The sequence below is a fragment of the Canis lupus genome, chromosome 36 (genome assembly GCF_048164855.1).
Source record: "Canis lupus baileyi chromosome 36, mCanLup2.hap1, whole genome shotgun sequence".
In the NCBI taxonomy this organism is placed as follows: Eukaryota; Metazoa; Chordata; class Mammalia; order Carnivora; family Canidae; genus Canis; species Canis lupus.
The window spans coordinates 4,984,953-4,995,032 of NC_132873.1; positions in this window are offsets into that span (position 1 = coordinate 4,984,953).

The window sequence follows — 10,080 nt, forward strand, 5'->3', positions numbered from 1 at the left end:
AACAACATTAAGTCTTACAGTCAATGAATATGGGATGTCTTTCCATTTATTTGTGTCTTCTTTAATTTATTTTAGCAATGTTTTCTAGTTTTCATAAGCCAGTCTTATGCCTCATTGGTTATGTTTATTCCTAAGTATTTTATTGGTTTGATGCTATTGTAAATGAAATTGATCATGTGGGGTTTTCCCTTCATTCTGTACATGTGGTATATTAAACTGATTGATTTTCATATCTTGAACATCCTTGCATTCCAGAAATAAATCCCATTTGGTCATGGTGTATAATCCTTTTAATATGCTGCTGAATTTGGTTTGTAGTGTTTTGTTGAGAATTTTTTTACACCAATATTCATAAGGGATATGGGTCTGCAGATTTATTTTCTTGTGTGTCTTTGCTGGTTTTGGTATCAGAGGAATGCTGGCCTCATAGAATGGGTTAGGAAGTATGCCCTCCTCCTCAAATTTTGGAAAGAGTTTGAGAACGATTAATGTTACTTCAGAAATGTTTGGTACAACTCACCAGTGAAGCCATCTGGTCCTGCTTTTTTCTTGGTTGGGAGGTTTTGAGTCATTCTTCTTAATATCCTCATCTCACTGTATGGATTTGCCGTAATTAATTTAGCCAATTTTTAATGTACGGACATTTATACTGTTTCCATTCTTTTGCTATAATAAACAGTGCTGCTATGAACACCCTGAGGACAGACTTTTGAATATATAAATTTTGATAAACTATTTTTTTTTAAAAAGTCACATTCTGGGATGCCTGGGTGGTTCAGTGGTTGAGCGTCTGCCTTCAGTCCAGGGCTTTATCCTGGAGTCCCAGGATCAAGTCCCACATCAGGCTCCCTGCAGGGAGCTTGCTTCTCCCTCTGTCTGTGTCTCTGCCTCTCTCTGTGTGTCTCTCATGAATAAATAAATAAAATCTTTTGAAAAAATCATCACATTATCTTATGGTCACACTCTTTCTTGAGCTAATTGATGTTGGAAATGGGAAGGTTCACTAAGACCATTTCATTCAGTATTTTTCAGAAGAAAGGGGACAGTTTATTTTTTTTTTAATTTTTATTTATTTATGATAGTCACAGAGAGAGAGAGAGAGAGAGAGAGAGAGAGAGAGAGAGGCAGAGAGAGAAGCAGGCTCCATGCACTGGGAGCCTGATGTGGGATTCGATCCCGGGTCTCCAGGATCACGCCCTGGGCCAAAGGCAGGCGCCAAACCGCTGCGCCACCCAGGGATCCCAAGGGGACAGTTTATAAACTTGTATATGTGGTACAGCGTCTTGCACACCAGGTGTTATCAATACATTTTGTCGAATCAGTTAAAGAAGAAAATCAGTCCTAATTTTGCTTGAAATCCTCCCAGATTACCCTGACCTTGGAGAGTCTTGAGAACTTGAAGTTGAAGATGACTTCAAAGGTCGTGAGCCCCCCCCCCCAGTCTGATGTCCTTACTTCTCAGTTAAGGTTGAAATCTCTCGGGGCGCCTGGATGGCTTAGTTGGTTAGGTGTCTGCCTTCAGCTTGGGTAATGATCCCAGGGTCTTGGGATCCAGCCCCATGTCAGGCTCTCTCTCAGTGGGGAGCCTGCTTCTCCTTCTCCCTCTGCCTGCTGCTCCCCCTGCTTGTGCTTGCTCTCTGTTGGACAAAAAAAATAAAATCTTAAAAAAAAAAGGATTGGAATCTCTCTGGTGACTGTAGCAAGCATGGGTCCAGCTGGGAACTCGGTGTCTCCAGGCAGCCCATTCCATTCCATTAAGAGTCATTGAGTACCTCACACATCTTTGTCACGGGACAGTGGACAGCTCTGGTATTAGAAAACATTTCCTAAAAAAAAAAAAAAAAAAAAAAAAAAAAAGAAAACATTTCCTTAAGGGTGCCTGGCGGCTCAGTCAGTAGAGCATGCAGCTCTTGATCTCGGAGACTTGAGTTCAAGCCCCACATTGGGCATGGAGCCTACTTAAAAAAAAAAAAAAAAACTATATATATATATATATATATATATATATATAAACACACACACACACATACATATGAAAACATGTCCTTATATTTGAGACCAGAAGATGTGTCTCTGCTATGCCACTCGTTCTAACCTGGGAGCCAAGCAGGGAAAAAGAACCCCACTTCCACAGTTCAGATATTTGGGGGCAGAACTCACTCCTCTCAGACACTTTGCCTGTTGGAGGCTCACCTCACTTCAGCCACACTGTCCTCTTTTCTGTTGGATGACACTGCCAAACGCTTCCCAGCCTCCAGACCTTTGCATTTGCTGTCCCCTGCCTTCCCCTGAGCTCGGTGTCTGGAGGGCTCAGGGATGCCCAGACCGACCTCAGAACCTCGCAGAGGCCTCCCTGGAACCCAAAGGCCCAGCTACCCATAGGGCTTCCCCGATCTTGCAGGTGGCGGAGATGGGGGACAGCAGGTGACTGGCACTGGCACAGACTGGCTGGGGTGGGGACACTGACCTGGCCGGCATTGGGCATTTGGATTGAGGAGAAACTGCAAGAAGTCAGAAAGGAGGAACCGGGAGCGCCTTGCCTCCCCCAGGTGTACCTGGATCCCAGGTGGGAGGCACCTCCCTCCGCCCACCGACCCCCCCAGGGAGTCCTTTGTCCCTTTCTCCAGGGCCCACCCCGCCGAGCACCCTGTGCTCCCCGGAGCTGCCTTGGGCCAGGAGGCAGCCACTGCCAAGAGCCTTGGAGACTGTGCAGCTGTGAGCCCTGTTCTTGCCCCGGCTCCAGCACCTGGTGAGGGAGGAGGGGGGCTCAGGCAGGGGGGTGGGCGCAGAGGGTGATGCTCATCCTGGGGGTTCGGCAACCAGCCATCTGTGTGACCCAGGCAAGTCTGGTTTCCTCTGCCACCCATCAGGCCAAGGTGTGAAGGGGGCTCAGGCCAGGTCACCCCTGTGGTGCTCTCAGCCTCTGACATCCTGAGTCTCCAGGACCAAAGGAGTGGGAACAGTGGGAACAGCGAGTCGTCCCCAGCTGAGCCCTTGGTCCCTGGTGCCTCCGTGGCTTAGGGCTTCCAGAGCCCTCCCCCCAAAGGCCCCTCCCCCATCATCCTCCCCCAACAGACCCCTTCCCCACCACCCTCTCCCAAGAGGCCCCCTCCTCCTCCCCCATCATCCTCCCCCCAGCAGCCCCCTTCCCCACTCCCCTCCCCCAAAGGCCCCTCCCCCATCATCCTCCCCCAACAGCCCCCTTCCCCACTGCCCCCCCATTCCTCTCAGCTCTAGTGGCTGCAAAACCTCCACAGGCTGCTGAGGAGGAGCCTGGGGTGACTGTAAAAGGGAAGGAATGTCCAGAGGCAATTGTTTCTTCCTGATATCACCAGGGGGAGGTTGGAGTGGGGGGCCCAGCTGCACGGTGGCAGCAGGATTCTCCCAGAAACTCCTCTCCCTTATGCTGCGCTGCTCGCCCCCTGCCCCAGGCGGGGCTAGCCATGCACCCCTCGTCTCTCCCTGGTTTAAGACCTCCAGGCCCCACGCCCCCTCTCCATGTAACCCCAGACCCCTTTCCAGGACCCTGGCTTCACCGGGCATCCCCACTCCATCCCCATCTGTCCCCCCCACCTCGAGGCCCCCACACCCCTGACCCAGCTTCTTCCCTGGGGAGGCCTCGTAGCCCGGCTCCAACCCCAGCCTGCCCCACGCTCCTTTTACAGCCATGGAACGCTGCGGGGTTTCTGCCAAAGTAGGAGAAGTCTGAGGCCAAGCTCACCTCCTCCCAGCCCCCAATTCTACCAACTAGGACACCTCGACTGTGGAGGCCGGAGGGGGTGCGGGGTGGGGGGTAGGGCTGAGCTTCCAGGGCGAGGGGGCGGGGGGGGGGGGTGGCTACTGAGATGCTGCAGGTGGAGGTGCCCTGTGGACTCTCAGCCTCCTGGAGGCTTCATCAGTAGGAGACGCAGGAGCAGAGGACCAGGCCAAAGTCAATTCCAGGGAAGGGGAAGGGGCCTCAGTAGCACTAGGAGACCCCCCCCACCCCGGGAAGGCATCCACATGCCAAGCCGCATCTGGGGGGCCAGAGGCCTGGGCCAGCTCCGGATAAGCTGTGTGATGGGATTGCTCGTGTCCCTCCCCCGGGTCTCAGTTTCTCTTTGCTTCAAGTGAAATATCCTTAGACATTCTTCCCTGCTCCGACCAGAGAAGAGGAGTCGGAGAGGCCTTTTTCTTCTGAATCAAAGCTTCCGGGCCTTGCTGGGAGCCTCTCTGCTCATCACAGACTCGCCATCAAGTGGGACCCAGATCTCTGGCACAGCCCCAGAAGGGCCCCTATCCCATGATGAGACGTGGCTACACCAGCCAGCACAAATGGGATCGGCTTCCTCCTTGAACATATGTTCTCCATCCCCTCCTGCTCCTCCCACCTGCCCTGGCCTCCTGTCCTCCCCCCCACCTTGTCACTGTCACCATCCCTGTGTTCTGCTCAACAAAACAAATGCAGCCCGCACGTCCTGCACCCGCTCAGCGTCTCAGCTGTCCCTGCACATCTCTCTCCTCAGCACACCAGCCACCCTGCACAACTCCCAGCCCTTTGTAGGGGATACCTCTGAACTTCTCCAAACAGTACCTAGTCCTGAGCCATGTCCTAAAGAGACAGAGATCCGAGGCAGAGGAGCCCCCTGTCCCCGCACAGACGTGCACCCCCACTCCCAACCCAAACCCCCACACAGAATCGGGGAAACGCTCTTTGACCAGATTTGGGTGTATGTGGGTGGAAGAGGGGAAGGGGTCTGAGAAGCAGGGTGCAGGGTGTTGGGGTGAGTCGGGAGCCCCTGAGATGGGATCGGGTGGCACTCGGCCCTGCTCCAACCTCCCCGCAAGGAGATGTCATAGGCTCCCTCGCCTCCCCACGGATTCATACCCTAGATAGACTCCTAAGGCCTAACTCTAATCCCTCTGCTGAAATGCAAGCCCTGTCTTTCTTTCTTAGAACTTAACCCAGAGAAAGTCGGCTTCCTGTCTTCCCTGGAAGCCTGTCATGTTCTTAGTACCATCACTCAGCCTCTTTCCCTGATCATCCCCATTCCTTTCATCTTTCCTCATAGGCTTTTTTGGTTTCAGCCCCTCCAGTTTGGTCATATCTCTGCTGTCCTGGGCACTTTCCAGGTTTCCTACATCACTCTGAGGCTGTGGAGTGCTTCAAACAGGGCCTAAGCAGGCTGGCAATGACCTCACATGGCCACTATGCACAGTTGCTATCTATAGCCTTATAGGATCATCCTCCTCTTCCTCCAACCAGCTGAGTCACAGTTATCTTGGGGTCCACTCAGACCCCAGGGCTTTTTCTGCCAGTCCAGACCACACCCCACCACAGCACTCGGGGACGTTCTAGCTACTGAGTGCCATGCTTTATTCTTCAGACCATCCAAGTACACAATGAAAATGAGTCTCGGGTTCCAGAAGATACCCCTTCTTGGACCCTAAGTGTTTTTACAGCCCCAGGCTGTCATCCTTCCATCTTCTTACATCTGTCCAGATAGCCAGCCAATGGCCAAAATTCCATTTGACCCTGCAGAGGGATGGGTGAGGGGGCCGGGGCGGGGGCGCTGATTTGGGAAGCAGCTACTGGACTACTGTCTGGATTCAAACTGGATCTATCACTCTTGGGGGAGTAACTTCACCTTTCTGAGCCTCAGTTTACTCATCTGTAAAATGAGGATAAGAGTTACTCCCAGTGTTGTGAGGATATATGATAGGTGTCTGGAATACCATGCCTAGTATACAGTAGGTGCTCCGTAACTGGTAGTTCTGTTGGGCATGGTATTTTTTTCCAGACACCTGCCACATGAAACCACCGTATCTCTAAGCCTCACATATTGGGAAGTAACTCTTATCCTCATTTTACAATAATGGATACTAGGCTCAGAGAGGTTAGGGAAGTTCTCTAAGTTTGCGTCGCAGGTAAAACCAAAGTCTGGATTTGAACCTTCCTTGATGGCTCCTAGAAACCCAGCTCATTTCTCTGTGTCTCTAAGGCCTTGCCACCGATTGACTTGGCATTCTCAGCTCTAGGTCCTTTTTTAGCTCAGTCCTATCCAGGGATCGCCACTGAGAAGTCCCTTGTATAGCAGGCAAACCTTTCCAACCTTCCACCCTACTCTGCTCCCCAACCCCACTGTCCTCTGAAAGCAACTGGGCTTGTTGGGGGCAGGTTTTAAGGGGCCAGACTCCATCAGCAGAGGAGGAGACCCTCCTCCTGCCCACAGGACCTGGGGGCACGGAAGATTTCCCATCTGGGGAATAGAGGGGTCAGTGGGGCCACTAAGCTCTGTGCCACCCTCAGCCTCACTCTCCCCAGCCGGAGAGGATCCCCTGAGTGCACCTTGGCCCCAGACTGCCCCCAGCTGGTCTGGGAGCAGCCTGGGCAACAGCAGGCACAGTGCTGTCTTAGAGAGGCTGCCTAGAGGACTGGGCCTGGGGGCTGGACTTGATCCTGGGGTCCAAAATCAGCTGTTGGGGATTCCCACTGCCACAGCTCTCCGGCCCCAGGGCCACCCAGAGGTGTCCCAGATACCATTCCCCATTCCCAGCTTTAAAGATCCTGAGAGATAACAATTTGTTGAAAACAGAGCACTGGATTTTTTCTCCCCACCCACGGCAGTCAGAACCCTATCCCCCAACTGCCCCAAAGAGGCTCCCTCATGCCCCCTCCCCATCCAACCTCAAAGAGATGGATCTCCCTCTGCCCTTCCCTGGGCTCCCCAGCCATCCTGGGCCCCAGAATAGACCACTGACCAATTGCCTTGGGAACTGGGAGGGGCTGCAGCTGGTGCTGCCAATCAGGCTGGGGGAGGGGGCTGGGAGGAGGGGGAAGGACCCTGGAACTGTGGGAGGGTGCTTTTCTGTTCTGTGCAAAGAGTTCTCTACCAACACCCTACAAGCAACAGTGCCCCCCACTTCCCAGACAGGGCAAGGTTTGGAGTGCCAGATACCCTCTCAGGATGAGCCTCAGACTGTCTCCACTCCCAGCTTCTTCCCCTTGTCTGGTCTCTGCCCCCTTCCTGTCCTCTCCAGGCCGGTCCTCCTAACCACCCCCCTCTCACCCACTCACCCCTCCCTTCTAGTCTCTCTCCACTTCCCCCATTGTCTCTACTCCCCCCCCACCCCAGCCCTCTGCTCTCTGGGTCTCAGCCCCTCCCTCTCCCTCAGCTCCATCTGAGTGTGGATGCCCTTGCTTGCTGACCCCACATTCCGGCCTTGCTGGGGTCAGAAGGGCTTCCTGCCTGCCCAGGGATCCCTGCCCCCACCCCTAGCTCCCAGCAGCCTCCCGGGGCTGGCCAGCTGCTGGCCCTTAGCAGTCCCCTTCTCCGACACCTCCCCCAGCCCCAGGCCCAATTTAGCTCCTTTAATCTTCCCTGTAATCCAATCCGACCGTTTCCTGAGCACACACTGCACTTCCCAAACACTAGTCCCTGGACAGGAGTGGGGGCAGGGTGGCCTCAGCCCCTCCCTGCCCTGGAGCACCCCCATCCCAACCCAGCACCCCTGCGGTAGCCTCTCTTCTTCCCACCCCTAGGAGGCCCCAGTGAACTCTAGCCGCAGGCCTCTGCCCTGCCCTCTGGCCTGACTCCTCACCTCCTTTCCCCACCTCTAGGCCCTTGTTAACGTCCTGGGGGCTGCCAGGAGCACCCTCCGCTCCAAAGTGCATTTCCTCCCGTGGAACTCTAACCTCTCTCTTCTCCAGGCCAGCTCCAGCCTCACCCCCCAAATTCTAGATTATAGACTCTGGGACCAGACTGCCTCATCCCCGCTCTGCTGCTCACTAGCCCTGCGACCTTGGGCACATTGCTGTCCTCTCTGAGGCTCTTCTTTCCTCACCTATAAATGGGGCTCATACCAGTGCACCCCTCTTAGGGCAGGTATGAGGACTAATGGAGTTACCTTATGTAAGGGCTTAGGACAGTTCTGGGTAGATTGCGAGCGCTATTGAAGTATTAAATGAAAATTATCTTTTTCTGCCTTCTATTACAATGACCATTACCTCCAAGTTAAGACAGACATGAACTGTGAAACACTTCATTTATTTAATAGCATCATTTCAGGAGGAAAAAACATCACCTATGAAATGTACAAATTGGAAGCCATCTTCCAATTTCATATGTGTGCAAATTGCTCAGAAAGGATATTTGTGGAGCATACTCCTCTCTACGAATCTATGTAGCCGGGCTGCTTTTCAGTTCCATGAGCATTCACTGGTCCCTGGTTGGTGGTGGTGGTGGTGGTTTTTTTTTTTTTTTTGCCCAAATGCCCAAAGTGGCGCCTGAACTCAAGACCCTGAGATCAAGAGTTCCCTGCTCTGCCCAATGAGCCAGCCAGGCGCCCCTGTGCACTCCTTGATTACCGTCGGTCGGTGCACAAGGGCTTGGGTTCAAGTTCCTCCTCCCAAATGGTATCTAGCTGAGCAAACTGTTTTTCCTAAACAAGCCTTAAGATAACTCACACGTGTAGTGAATGTTAAATGCGATTCTATATTTTTTAAGAGCTGTATGGGATGTTCCGCCCAGGCAAACCATGGCTGTGAATGATTTAAAAACCTTTTTTTTCTCCCCAAAGACGGAACGGTGGCTGGGAGCTGGTATTTCGGGGTCGAAGTGCCCTCCAGTGGCCAAAAGAGAAAAGTGTGGGCTTCCTGAGGAGTTTGGAGTGCCCTTCCTCCTCCGCGGATCCGGGAAAGAGCGCGGCCCCACCTTCCACCTCCCAGCCAGGCTTAGCCAACCCTTCTGGAATTCTTCACATTATCTTTCCTTTTACAGAGGCCTTAGGGGTTTTAAAGAAGTACTTAATAGGATAAGAGACCAGGGGCAGAGCTTTCGCCCGGGAAGGGCTACAGCCTGGACGTTCAGTGTCTCTCAAAACCTGCGGCCCAGAGCCCGGTGGCAAGGAGGTAGGATGGTGCAAAGCTGTGCACTGGGCATCGGTTCTCCTGACTGGGACACTGCTATTGGCCTGTGAGATACCCCTTCTTGCTGCCCATGCCCAGAAATCCAGCACAGACCAAGTTTAGCCCATTCCAACTACCTGCTTCTATGCGTTGATGGATTGGTCATTTGTTCACCCATGTACCCTTCCTTCCCTCCATCAGCATTTACTGTGTACCAAGCTTCACATCCTGGGTGCTGGGGGTTTAAAAGATCAATCCAACACAGACACAAACACAGCCGCCAAGAGTTGTTCACAATGTCCCAGACACCACATGCAGAGTTAATCCCTGCATTCGAGTGTTTACAGCTTCTCTGTGGGGCTGAGTGGGAGGGCAGAGGCAGGAATATTAGATCCAGGCTGCTTGATTTCCCTTGATGAAATATATCCATAGTGGAAGCCTTGTCTGGCCGGTTTGGGGGCTGACTTGTGCCTCCTGGGCCACACTGCTCCTCTGAGAAATCCTCCCCTGTCTCAAACATTGACCCCAGCTCCCCGGGCCTCGGTCCCGGATCTCCCCTCCTTCCCCCACCGTTCCCCTTTGCCCAGGGCCCAGTTCTAGGCGTCAGGGAGGGATGATGGGAGCTACCTTTACAATGGATGGCCAGGCTAGGGATTTTTCTTACCTGGTACTTAGCATCCAAACCCAGATTGCTGGCCATGTGTGGCCAACTCCCCACTGTCCAGCATTGAGAGAAAGGAGCCTTACTCTAGAGTCATTGCATGGGATGGGGGGGTGACTGGAGGCGCCCAAGGTTTGTCTTTTGGGAAGATGACAGGAGGAGGAGGAAGAGCTGATGGGTGATGTGTGCATTGTTCCAGGGACTCTGTTTCCTCCCTGAGCTGTCATCCTCCCTCCTTCCCTTCATGATCAAACTTCTCAAATGTCTTCCCATCTCTTCCCACCACCTTGCTTGCTCCCAACTTCTCCATTTCTAGCTTCCCAGATGCCTTAGCACAGGCTACTGGTCCATTGTTAGGTCCCCTCCACTTCTCACCCATCTAACAGCAGTGTCATTAGGAGCCACATATATGTCACTTTAAATGTTCTAGCAGCCGCATTTTTAAAAGGTAAAAGAAATAGCTGAGATTAATTTTTATTTTTTGAGATTTTATTTATTTATTTGAGAGAGAGAGAGCATGCATGAGCAGTGG